The following is a 12,034-nucleotide window of genomic DNA, read 5'->3' as shown; positions in this document are numbered from 1 at the left end:
CCTGAGGTCTGAAGGCGATCCCCTCAAGTCCGGCTTCTATCACAGCAGGGAAGTCCCGGTCCCTGCACAAGAAAACGGAGGTGAAGAATTGGTTAAAGAGGTCCGCTTTCTCCTCTGACGCAACCACCAGATTGCCCAGCGTATCCTGCAGGGGTCCCACATTACCCAGCACCTTCTTCATCCTCCCAATATATTTGAAAAAGGACTTTTTGTTATCCTCAATCTTGGACGCTAGTCCGAGCTCTATGTCCGCCTTGGCCTTCCTAACAGCTCGCCTACAGGCCCGAGCAGAGGAGGTATACTCAGTTAAGAAAGGTGAAAAGAATCCCTTTTCTTGATTTACATCCTCAGAAAATGTGATGTGTAAGGAGTTGCTCCTTTAATACCAGTAAGAACACTCTCTTGACAAAGTTGCTAGCCTCAAATTGACTACCCTGTTATATTATTACATGAGTGAATTCTTCCTTTCCATTGTCTCCATTAATTTAAACTTCAAAATAACTTTAGTTGCATATGGGACGATAGGTTTTCAGTTTCCATCTTTTATTAAGTCTATAAAACTATTTTGTAGCCGCTGCAAGAGAACTTCTGTTTTACAGTAGTGGTTGCCAACGTCACCAAAAACATGGGCTTTCCTAGTCATAGGCATTATCTATCAATTATTATTTTATTAATTATCAACATTGTGCATTACTGTGTATGAAACAAAGATGACATGGAAATTGGCAAGCCAGGGCCTGCAATTTTCTGTAGTTTCAGTTTATTTGTGTTTAAATAAGCAATGTATACTTAAAAATAAGTGATTTTATCATATACTTCTTAAAGACTATGAGCATGCTACCTGTGATACTTAGCACTTTATGTTTAGATTATAGTAAGCATGAATATGACTTACAAAGTTTTCTGAGCAGTCACACATTAATAATTATTATGCTCTAAATGTGTGTAGTGTAACAAGACCCTAAGTTAAAGCTATTCACAGATGCCATGCCTATATTACAGAACTGTGGTTTTCAGCATGTGGTCTGAGGACCCCTGGGGGCCCACAGGCTGTCTAATGGGACCACGAAAGTTGATTGTGATCAGTAAGTAGAATGTGAATATTTATACCTAACAACACAAAAGGGTCTGTACCTACACTCAAAATTTCCAAAGGGGCCTGCACCTTCATTTGAAATGTTTTAGGGGTCCACAAATGAAAAAAGGTTGAAAACCACTGTTATGGAGCAACGTACAACTATTCAGAAAACTCAGAAAACAATCTACCATATTTACTTGAATATAAGATGAGTCCCAATAATTAGATTCTATGTATGGAAAATTTATAAATGTGTTATAATTTTCCAGGTATAGAAACTAAGTATTAGAGGTTTGCCTTGATTTTATCTCCCTCCCACTGCTACTTCAGGTAAAATAAAAATGGGAGGGTCAGGTAGCCCACTTCCCTTCCGCATCTCCCAAATTCTTTCTCTGGCAGCAACTCCCTCCCTCCCCTCCCAACCCCCCCCCCCTTTACTGTCAGACCCTGCTCTCCCTGCACACACAGAAGTGAGGAGCAAATTTGAAAATACTGTCTTTAAAATAAATATTCCTTTAGTAATTTGCAAACAGACAAATTATTATAAGTACACATAAACTTAGTTCTTCCAGAATTCATGCGTTTTACCATTTTTGAAGCTGCTGCAAGTTTTAGCATAGGTACTCTGTAAACACGCGTTTAAGCAGCAATCTTGTACCTACTTCTGTATAGAACAAACTATGCGTGATATTCAAGCCAGAAGGCTTGTGATTTACCATATAGTTCATTGGGCTGGGCCCCAGCAGAATCAACAGCATTTCAAGCCATGGTGACCCCACAGCTCAGCACTGCTCATTATTTAACAACAAAGGCTCCTTGGGCTAATTATCCTCCTGACACATGACTGGAATTGGGTGTTCTTATCATGAGTTCGTGGATCTTCCACCTCATGAAGGGCAGGACCACACTAATCTTATGAGACAGGCTGAGAGGGATTCTAGGTTAACTGTTTGGGGACCTGTTTGGTGGTGTTTACCAGACATTTAAGGCTAGTGAAGAAAAAGGAATAATTGGAAATGGAAAAGAAAGGTGCAGCTCACCTGTGGGAGTGAAGAGGAAGTCAAAATATATTCAGTGTAGTGGCTCACCACTACACTGAAAGAGAGCCAGTTCTGAGGGGTACTCTATGCAATGGGCACTACAGTATACCTTATTCAGATAGGTTGCATTAACTTATCTTTATGATAGGTTTACCTGGTAGGGGAGATACCATGATCTGGAAGGTGTAGTTCCACCCCCTGCAAACAGGCACCGTGGGAGCACTGTGACCACATAGACAGGCTTCCCAGGTGGTTGTCCCTAATATGTCCTCCATAGGAAGTCTGTATTGAGCAGATTTTTGGTGTTGGGCGGTGGAACTGGAACTTACTCCATCCACTCCATGCATCAGCCTGGTATAGCAGTGCTTCAGGAGTGGTGCAATAAACCAAAAAAAAAAACAAAGGTTTATTTGATAGAGGAAATGCCATGCCCATAAGGGTGGTTTTCCTAGGGCAGGGGAAATACCACAAATGTGACAGGGGGTAGTACCCTGACCAGGGAGCTGCCTTACCGCTTTGCATGGTGGAGGGTGCACCCTTGTCTGCTTGTGGACAGGACTCCCTAAGAAAGCCTCATAGCTGGTTTCCTGCTGGCCAGCTTCTAGTGGGAGGACCTCGGCTACATGCTGACTTTATAGAAATGGGAGATTCCTTCCTAGCTTGATCCTGCAGCCATATGGCTAAGGGCAAGTGAAACTTGGGGGTATCCAAACCCCAAGCCTCTGGGTGTGGACCTGCATATAGGATGCCTCTCAAAGGATTTGGAAGTATCTGAAGCCCCTGGCTGGGGTGAAGGATACTTGCTGGTGGGGGGCCACATATGGTCCTTGAATGATTCACATGGATTTGGAATTGCTTTGGCTGATTTGACTTAGGACATGAAAAATTTTCCTTAAAAAAAAAAAAGTAGGTTCCTATCCTGTATGTTTGCCCAAGATGGGCCACATGTTTTATAGTCATGCTCAGTGTTGTCTGTATTTAATTAGCTTCATAGTTGCTTACCATTACTAAGCACATGGTTTTTTTACAGCAGTTTAATGATAGTATATTTAATGAGGTTTCCTTGTATACCAATATAAGACAAAGCTTTTTTTCCCAATGTTGATTGAGGAGAAAAAACTCTTGTCTTGTATTTGAGTAAAGATGCTAAATATAGATTGTAGTACTGCACTGGAGTCTTGAACCAGCAATGGTGCTATCCCAGGGCTGAGCCTGAAAAATCAAATAATTTTCAGTCATAGCCCAGGGACCCACCAGATCCAGTTGGATACTCCTGTGTGGTCCTGAGTCTGGGACCTGCAGTCAGTGGATTGCGCATCCCAGCCATGGGACTGCAGTTGAATTGTATTATGTTCATGTAGCAGTACCATGTTAAGGCATCCCATGTTACTTAATACAATTGGGAGATACACCTACCTCAAAAAGATACAACTTTACTGTGATATACGGGTACTTAGCATGAGTTATCCTGCTTAAACGCTGAGATACTTGCATTTTAAGTGCAGTTAATATGTGCTAAGCATAACAACCCCCTAATTTAACACTCTGAAAGACTTCTTCAGTGGAAGCAAGGTTATCTTAATAACCAGCAATCTGTTATTGTAGCACACATTAATTTATTCTTTAATGGTACTGTATATACTCTGTAGTCACTGGGCACATCTACACATGATGCTGCAACACTGTAGCAACACTTTACAGTGACGTCACATCAGCAGTCACAAACAGTGACATGGCAGCTACGTCACTGTTGCAATGCGCTCCCTTGGTATAGTACATTGCTACGGCAATATAGTGGCTAAAAATAACTGTGCGCCACCATCATGGCACAGTACAGAAAGTTACTGGGCCGTCACTTATTACTTCCAAAAGGAAGTGCTAAATGATGGTGTAGTAACAATGACGCCATAGGGGCACATGTAGACATGCCCACTGGTAATAGCCTTAGTAACCACTTCTATGATTTTCAGTGATTTGTTTTGATTATATCCCCAATTTATTCTGTTAATGGGATGCACAGATAGGCTTAGTTATTGGCATTTTCCTTTATTATTTACCTGAGCTTCTGTTGTACAGCTTATATGCTAACATATTGTACCATTTTTTAGATAAAGAGTGCTGACAGTACTTTGTATCCTCTTATAAGGAGTCTAAAATATGGAAGCAGTTGAATTTTTTTTCCCAGTTGGGGGAAGTAAAAATAATTAACACACAAAATGTGTCACAAGAAAAGAGGAACTGAGGAGAAAAAAAGGAGGGGGTTGCTTACCACTGATCATCGCTCTTTGGAGTTGCTGCCCCCAAAGGAGCTCTGGGAAAGATTTCACAGTTAGAATCAGAAAACTTTGGTGTGGAGCTACAGATTGGTCCCGTTTCATCCCACCCACTCTGGTTTGATAGCCACCTAGGAGCTCATGGCAGGCACAGCCCTTGCTTCCCCCATTTTTAATCAACAGGGAGCTCATTGTTCTCCTTTGCTATGTGAACCTGCACACAGGTCAGAGAAAATCTAATTTTTGTTGAGTATAATGAAAAGAGGTATATGAAACTATTCCTATATAAAGTGAGCTCAATGAAATCAGGAATACTCGTATTAATAAGTGCAACTCAATATGATTTCCTTGTAAAGCAGTGACTTAGGGGATTGCTTTAGAGATACAATTATTCCTTAAATATCAAGGCCTTATCTGTGTTTATAAATTCTCATTTATAACTGAGATAACTGAGGAAGATGCATAACCTTCCAATTCTGCTGATTTGGAAGTTCTCTACTAGAGCAATTGAACTGCTCAAAGATGTTGAAGAATGCTAGGTTCTCTTAAATAAGTATTTAAATGAGGTTTTGTTTCTCTTCCATTTAGTTGCAATTTTATGACCATTACTAATATCTATAGCTGGACAGTGTAAGAGTTATCAAGCTTTGCAGGACTGAGAGCTTCAGTAAGGCATTTTCCCTGTGCACAGCACCAAGTATTATTATACTGGACAGATCCCCCAAACATCACTGTTTTCTCTATGCCTCTCCCAGTGCATGCCTCCCCCTCTCCCCCAGCCCACATTCATGCCACTCACCATCTTTCATTTCTTTATGCTCACCATGCTTCAATGAGGCGAGAAGGTATCTCATAGAGATAAGAAACTGAAGCATGGGAGAAATTAATGGCTGGTGCATAAAGGAACTTAGGCACTCTAACGCTGAGTATTGCAGAACCTGACTCTTATGGGCCCCTGTAGAGGAGTCCACAGCCCTGAATTAGTCTCTTATATAATGCCTGGGGAAAGCTAGAGGCTTAAAAACTGGATTTCATAGCATCCAGCAAGCAGGCTGAGCCGGTACCTGCTTAAGCTAGCCAATAGAAAAGGCTGGAGAGAAGGCTCTTTAACTCTGTTTCACTCCTGGAATTAGGCACTTAACTGCAGGCTCCAAGGAATTTTCTTGCCTCTACTGAGGATTCACAGCCCTGAACCCTCTCCTTATGCAAGTCAGTCATTTCTCTCAAAAACAAAGCAGAGATCACCCTTTAAAAAAAGAAAAGAAAAAAACACCGGAGACTGAGGACCTGCTGCCTTATTTTATACAGTAGCTTAGTGATTAGACAAGTCATGCAGGCAGTGGAAGATCCCAGTTCAGTTCTTTCCGTTGCTTAAGGGGGGATTCAAACCTACATCTTTCACATCCCAAAACAGTAACCTCAGCACTATGATGTAGTTTAGAGGGGGGCACTCTCAAGCTCTCCTGTTGAAGCTGTCACTTCATCTTCTTTTAGCCTTTAGACCAAATGTCTCCTGCTTGTGAAAAATGATTTCTAGGAAAATTATTTCAGGATAACACACAGATACTGAAAACAGCGGCTCCTCAAAATAGTACTTTCAGTGCTTATCTTTTCTTGTTGAAGATGTGAAAGTGTCAGTTTGTTTCATTAACACACTAATAGGAGATACTTTTAAAAAGAAGATATTTCAATCTGTACTCATAGCATCTGCCCTCAATATTTTTAAAAATAAAATAAAACATTTTTACTATTATATCTCATAATGTGGATGTCAAATCTTATTATGACATGTCAGCACTATTGGCCACATTATGTCATATGATCTAAGATGATATCTCATATTATACTTTATTGCAACTAAAGTTGTGAAATAAGTTTAAGATTATATAAAAGTGAAACATTACACATAATTCCAAATCATTTTTTTAAATTTCAAAATAACATTTAATTTCAAGATTTCATGGAAAATACCATCAAAAAGTGAGCCTTTTTTAAATAGTTTAACTAAAATGGCATTTTCCAAAAGAAACCTGTTTTCTAACTTCTTATACTAATAAGACAGGATTGGGGGAAGGGGTTTCTGTTCAAAATAAAAAATCAAGACACTTCCAGAATGTGTTAGGAATTATACTTGTTCAAAGAAAGAAATTATTGATTCTACCAAATTTTTGTCCTTAGGCTTTAAGGCGTCTACCTTACTCTTTTATCTAAACCTCTAAAGATTAGAAATAGCATGAACTCCATGATTTTGATTAAAAATGTTCTTTACATGCAATTGTATAGTGAGTTTGATATTTGAAGATGAGCTAGCAAACCTAATATTACTGCAGTTTGATTAACTTTGAACTCATTATCTTTAATATTACTCTGTGAATAATTATATATTATGCCAGAAAAAATAAGTACTACTTTAAATGTAAGATTTGCTCTCTGTAGATATGAAATTGATGATAAAGATAAACTCCACAGTCTAGTGATACTATAATCTGATTAGTATAGACTATATGCCAAAATACTAACTTTTTGAATAATCCAAAATTACACAAGGGGGGGAAAAACTTTAATTTCTGTTCATGTGAAGCCTAGTGACCTGTTTTGCCTTGGGCATCAGAAGATCTCTTTAATCTCGTCAGTCATCTAAATAATTAGATTGCCTACCCTATTACTATAGGAATTGGCTTTGCATTATGGGTATTGTTCCACTAATTATCACTGAATGATGTACACTAAATGGGACATATAGTAGAGTAGTTAGTCTCATTGCTTTATATGAACAGAAGCATATAAGCAATGAGAAGAAGCCAGAAGATGCTGTGACATTACAGCAGTAAAGGCGGCATCAGAATTTAGAATAGAAATTATTAAAATTAAAAACCACACCTTGCAGTGATTTTTTTTTGTAGCTCATCAATTCATAATGAAAGATTGTTTTAGTAGAACATTATTCTTAGATTAAGCCTGTACAATTATAACATTTGTAAATATCAATCATATAATCAGTTTTGTGAGGAAAGAAACATATTCTTCCCATGCAGAAGTTTAGTGGTTGGGATACAAAATGTTGGAAAATTTGTTAAGTTGTCTAAACCCTGCTTTCATCATGTTCAGGATAGTGTTTTGTCTTCAGACCAACTTAAACTGCAGATCACACTAAAAATGAGGTTTTCTACCATTCTGTAGCTATATACTTGATAAGATAAAAAAGAAAACTGCTTTAGAGAAGACTCCAAACAACAGGATGGACAGTAAACAATGCATTTCTAAATTTCATGGTCTCCTCCTATCTGGATTAAAAAATAAAGCACTGCATGGAGCATTAATAAATCTTGAGCTCTTCCATTTTTTATCCAGTTAAGCATTCTTCATCATGGCAGTATCAGTTTAAGGATTCACCAGCTCCTTTTGGGTCAGGATATATCTGGCCATGCATTAGAGGCTAGGTGGGTAGTGTGCTAGAGGTAATGAAGACTAAGTTCTTTTTCAGCACTATGAAGTCTGCTCCTATTCTGTTTAAGAGAGTTGCCATATATGACCCACTTGTGATCCTGACAGTATAACCCTGCCAACAAATCAGAGGGGACTAGGGATCCTTGTGGTATTTCAGTGACCCAGGACACAAAGCAGGCCCCTTACTTGCCCCAAAGGTAGGGACAAACATTAAAAAAGCCTGAATTGAATCAATCTTTGCAGGTTAGTCTACTCTATCTAGGCTGAACCCATTTTCAAGAGCACATACATCCCCATTTTCTCTGGACTGAGAAAATACAGGCACATGCCTCCCTCCCTCCCTTCCCTTCCCTAGTGCTGAGCTGAGGCAGGGTGTGGCCTGGCCCCAGCAGAACACACTGATTAGTGGGGGGTTCCCCACCTCTCACTGATCCCAACCAGCAAGCGAGCCAGCAGGGAGTTGATAAAACAACATTTAGCACCCCATGAAGTAAAAAAAAGCCCTCTCATTAGTTCAAGCTCTTCTTAAACAACTTTTTCCAAGGAAGGAACAGAGGAACATTACCAGATGACCTGTTGATTAGTTCCAAAAAACCCTAAGTGGACGTTGTCCTGTCTGCCTTTGTCCAGTCTGCCTTACACAGACACCTCCCAGCATTAGCTAGTATACCGCATGCTGGCTACAGTCCGTGCAGTGGGGTTGAGGGACAGAGGGAGAAGGGGAAGCCAGGAGGACCCTGCTATACCTGCCATCTCTGCTGCCATCTAGGGAGTAGAGGCGTGACACCACCCCTGCTCTGGAGCAGACAGTCTTACCCAGGGCTGCAAAGCATCTGGGATAAACTGGTTTATGTGCACTGAACATCTGTTCTATTACAGGTTTAAACCAGTTTCTAATCACTTAAACTGGTTTATGCATAATGTCTGTCCCTAGCCCTGAGATTCAGAAGGCTGTTCTGTAGGGGAGTGTGAAGCGGGCCATATTTGATTCAGATTCAGTCCAATTCAGGGGACAGTGATTCAATTTGTTGATTTGGATCACTGTCCTGATTCAATTCAGCTGAATCCAAATCTGAAAATTCGATGCTGATTCAGAGAATCAGCGATCCGGCCATAGTACGTCCAGTCCACTTCCGGGTCCACCACCAAGCACGTGGGGGACCCATGCCCCCCCTCCCCAGCTCAGCAATCAACCACAGAGGGACTCCGGGTGCCCCCGCAGACCCAGGAGGCACCAGTTGCCAAGCTGGGTGGCGGGGGAGGGGGGGTCCCCCGTGCAGTCTGCAGTGGTCCCGGAAGTGCTCCCTTGCACTCCCATGGGACACCCCATCTGCCCCACCATCTCAGCATTCAAGAGTCACCTGGTACCTTGAAGCATGTAGAAAAAACATTTAAAGCTATATCTATGTCCGAATTGTCGAATCTCTCTGAATCAATCTGGAGGGTTCCAATTCTATTCGGCTACATTAAAGGGTCTCTTGATTTGATTCGGATTTGGAGACTCAGCCGCCGAATCAGCCCGAATCTTCGCCGAATCGAATCAGTAACCGAAGCTTCACATAGCCCTATACTGTTCTGTGCTTCTTCATTCAGGGAGTCTAACAAAGATTGTTAGACTACATAGTATTATCACCGATACGTGAATTTCCAAATATAAATGATGGATATTAGCAATGAGAAGATACGGATGTTGCTAAAAGTGCTTGAACCTTGAATTTAAAAGAAACACAACCATATTTAGCACCAGACCAGCTGCACCCTCTACTAACACCTTTGTTTTAGAATTAGATACATGGCTGACTAAAAGAAAGTTCACAAAGGAATCTTTTGGAGTAATTCCCTTGTGAACCCATTTTGGCCATATTTTTCCCCAAGAGAGGTTATAACCATTCATCATGATATCTCATATCCCAAAACGTGTCATCACTAGGAGCCCTTTCACAGATACCTAACCAGTGATAGCTTAAGACCAGCATCCTGTAGACAGTCTTGTCATTAAAATAAGTTTGTGTCATGGTAAAAGGTAGTTAGCAAAGTAGGAATAATAATGCAGCAGCTATGCCCCACAACTTCCTCTGATTGGAACTACCCATACCTTACATGTTGCCAGGAAGCTAAGGCTGCTCATTGCAGTGTTGTTACGTCCCTTATCAACACTGACTGAAGTAATACGTACATTATTCTGCTAGGCAGAAAAGAGCCTTTGAAAGCTTTTGGAGGGTAGATATTGTGCACTACTTCACCAAATGGTGTACCCAAACTTCCTGTATTTGGGGTACCTTGTTTCAGTCATTTACAAGTTGCTGTAAATTCCTTCCTTAGGCTAGAGAAAGCAAAACTGTTTTGCTATCAGCCTCAAGAGCTTATTGTTGTGTCTCCCATTCTTTCTCTCATCCCTTTCTCCCATTTTATGGCTGTTCTTGTTCGTTCCTTTCCTTTCCTTTCTGTACCATGCCTTTCCATTTTAAAGGAGGGAAAATGTAGCCCTATATCCCATTAAATCTTTGTAAAGGCCTACCTATAAAAGTGGGATCAGCACCTAGAAGTAAAATTTACAGTTTGATCACTCATTCCAACTAGACAATGATGCCTTGTCTAGTTAAATATATGGACACTATAACAGCACTATTAGCACGTGTTACAGACCCACAGAATTCTCCTTGGATGGCAGTGATAGGAAAGAAATGCACTGTGAAAACCTGGTCTTGGATCTGACACAGATGCTTTTCCTAGATGCTAGTTAATTCCTAAACATGCCTAATGCTAAATATGCATGATCATGGTTGCATAAAATTTAGAGACCATACTCAGAAAATGCAAGTCCTTTCATAGATTTCATAAATTTCATAGACATTAGGGCTGGAAGGGACCTGGAAGATCATCAAATCCAGCCCCCTGCCCCAGCTAGTGTCAAAGGATCCCAGCAAGGTAAGCATCCAAGCGTTTCTTTAATGAGTCCAGAGTAAGTGCCTGCACCACTTCTGGAGGGAGTCTATGGGGCATGGACAGTAAAGAAATTCCAGGTCTTGAGGGCTCAGACAGTAAAAAAAAATTTTCTTATGTCCAGTCTTGTAGGAGTTTATGACTGTTGGTCCTTGTTTTTCCTTGGGGCAGTCTGGTGAACAGATGTTCTTCCAGATCCTGATGTACACCCCTTATGTACTTATAAGCAGCCACCAGGTCCACCCTGAGCCTGCACTTTTCCAGACTGAAGAGTCCCATGGCTCTCAGCCTCTCTTCATAAGGCTTATTCTCTTGCCCTCTGAGCATGTACATGGCTCTCCTCTGGACTCTCTCAAGCTTCTCAACATCCTTCTTGAATTGCGGAGCCCAGAATTGGATGCAGTACTCCAGCTGCAGCCTCACCAAGGCCGAGTACAACAGGAGGATGACATCCTAAGATTTACTTGAGAAGCATCTATAGATGCTATCCAGACTTTTGTTTGCTTTGCCAGCTGCAACATCGTATTGGTGGCTCACGTTCATCTTGTGGTCAGTCATGATCCCCAAGTCTCTTTCAGCAGTGGTGCTAGCAAGCATAGCACTGCCGAGCCTATAAGTATGCTGTGGGGTTTTTTTCCTGAGGTGAAGTACCTTACATGTATCGGTATTGAACATCATCAGGTTTGTGTCCACCCACTTACTAAGTTTATCCAAATCAGCCTGGAGCACTAGCCTGACCTCAGGTGTGGTCACTGTGCCCCAAAGTTTAGTGTCATCGGCGAACTTAGCCAGTGCGCTTCTGACACCAAAGTCCACATCATTGATAAATAAAGAGAACCGGTCCAAGGACAGAGCCTTCGGGGACACCACTGGTCACAGAGCACCATAATGATTCACTGCCATCAACCACTAGTCTCTGGGTCCAACCATGGAGCCAATTTCCCGGCCATCAGACTGTGGTGTAGCCGAGGCCGCAGTTGGCCAATTTTTTCATGAGGAGGTCATAGGATACCAGATCAAAGGCTTTTTTAAAGTCCAGATATATGACATCAATCTCTTCTCCCTTGTCCAGGTGAAACATCACCTGGTCATAGAAGGAGATGAGATTGGTCAAGCAATACCTACCCATGACAAACCCATGCTGGCCATCCCTCAGGATGTTTGTTGCCTTCACCCAGCTTATCCAGAAGGGTTGCCTTGATAATTTTCTCGAGAATCTTACTAGGGATTGAGGTCAAGCTGATTGGCCTGTA

The 12,034-nt window shown here is 41.2% G+C and overlaps 1 protein-coding gene and 1 long non-coding RNA gene across 2 annotated transcripts in view; one reads left to right on the top strand and one right to left on the bottom strand.

The window, feature by feature from the left end:
- Positions 1–5,961, bottom strand: part of LOC109301860 — a 14,609-nt gene extending 8,648 nt beyond the window's left edge. Inside the window, exons 1-2 of the long non-coding RNA XR_002098650.1 lie at positions 5,949–5,961; positions 4,502–4,504 (exon numbers count right to left, since the gene is read on the bottom strand). This is a non-coding gene — a long non-coding RNA (uncharacterized LOC109301860). The remainder of the gene's footprint in view (positions 1–4,501; positions 4,505–5,948) is intronic.
- TMEFF2 (transmembrane protein with EGF like and two follistatin like domains 2) overlaps positions 1–12,034 on the top strand; it is a 299,411-nt gene that overhangs the window by 256,142 nt on the left and 31,235 nt on the right. The gene's annotated exons all lie outside the window — the stretch shown is intronic.

Source organism: Gavialis gangeticus, unplaced genomic scaffold (assembly GCF_001723915.1).
Source record: "Gavialis gangeticus isolate Ggan-Ray unplaced genomic scaffold, GavGan_comp1, whole genome shotgun sequence".
NCBI classification, from domain to species: domain Eukaryota; kingdom Metazoa; phylum Chordata; order Crocodylia; family Gavialidae; genus Gavialis; species Gavialis gangeticus.
Note: the sequence above shows the minus strand (reverse complement) of the source record. Positions and strands in the feature narration are given on the sequence as shown.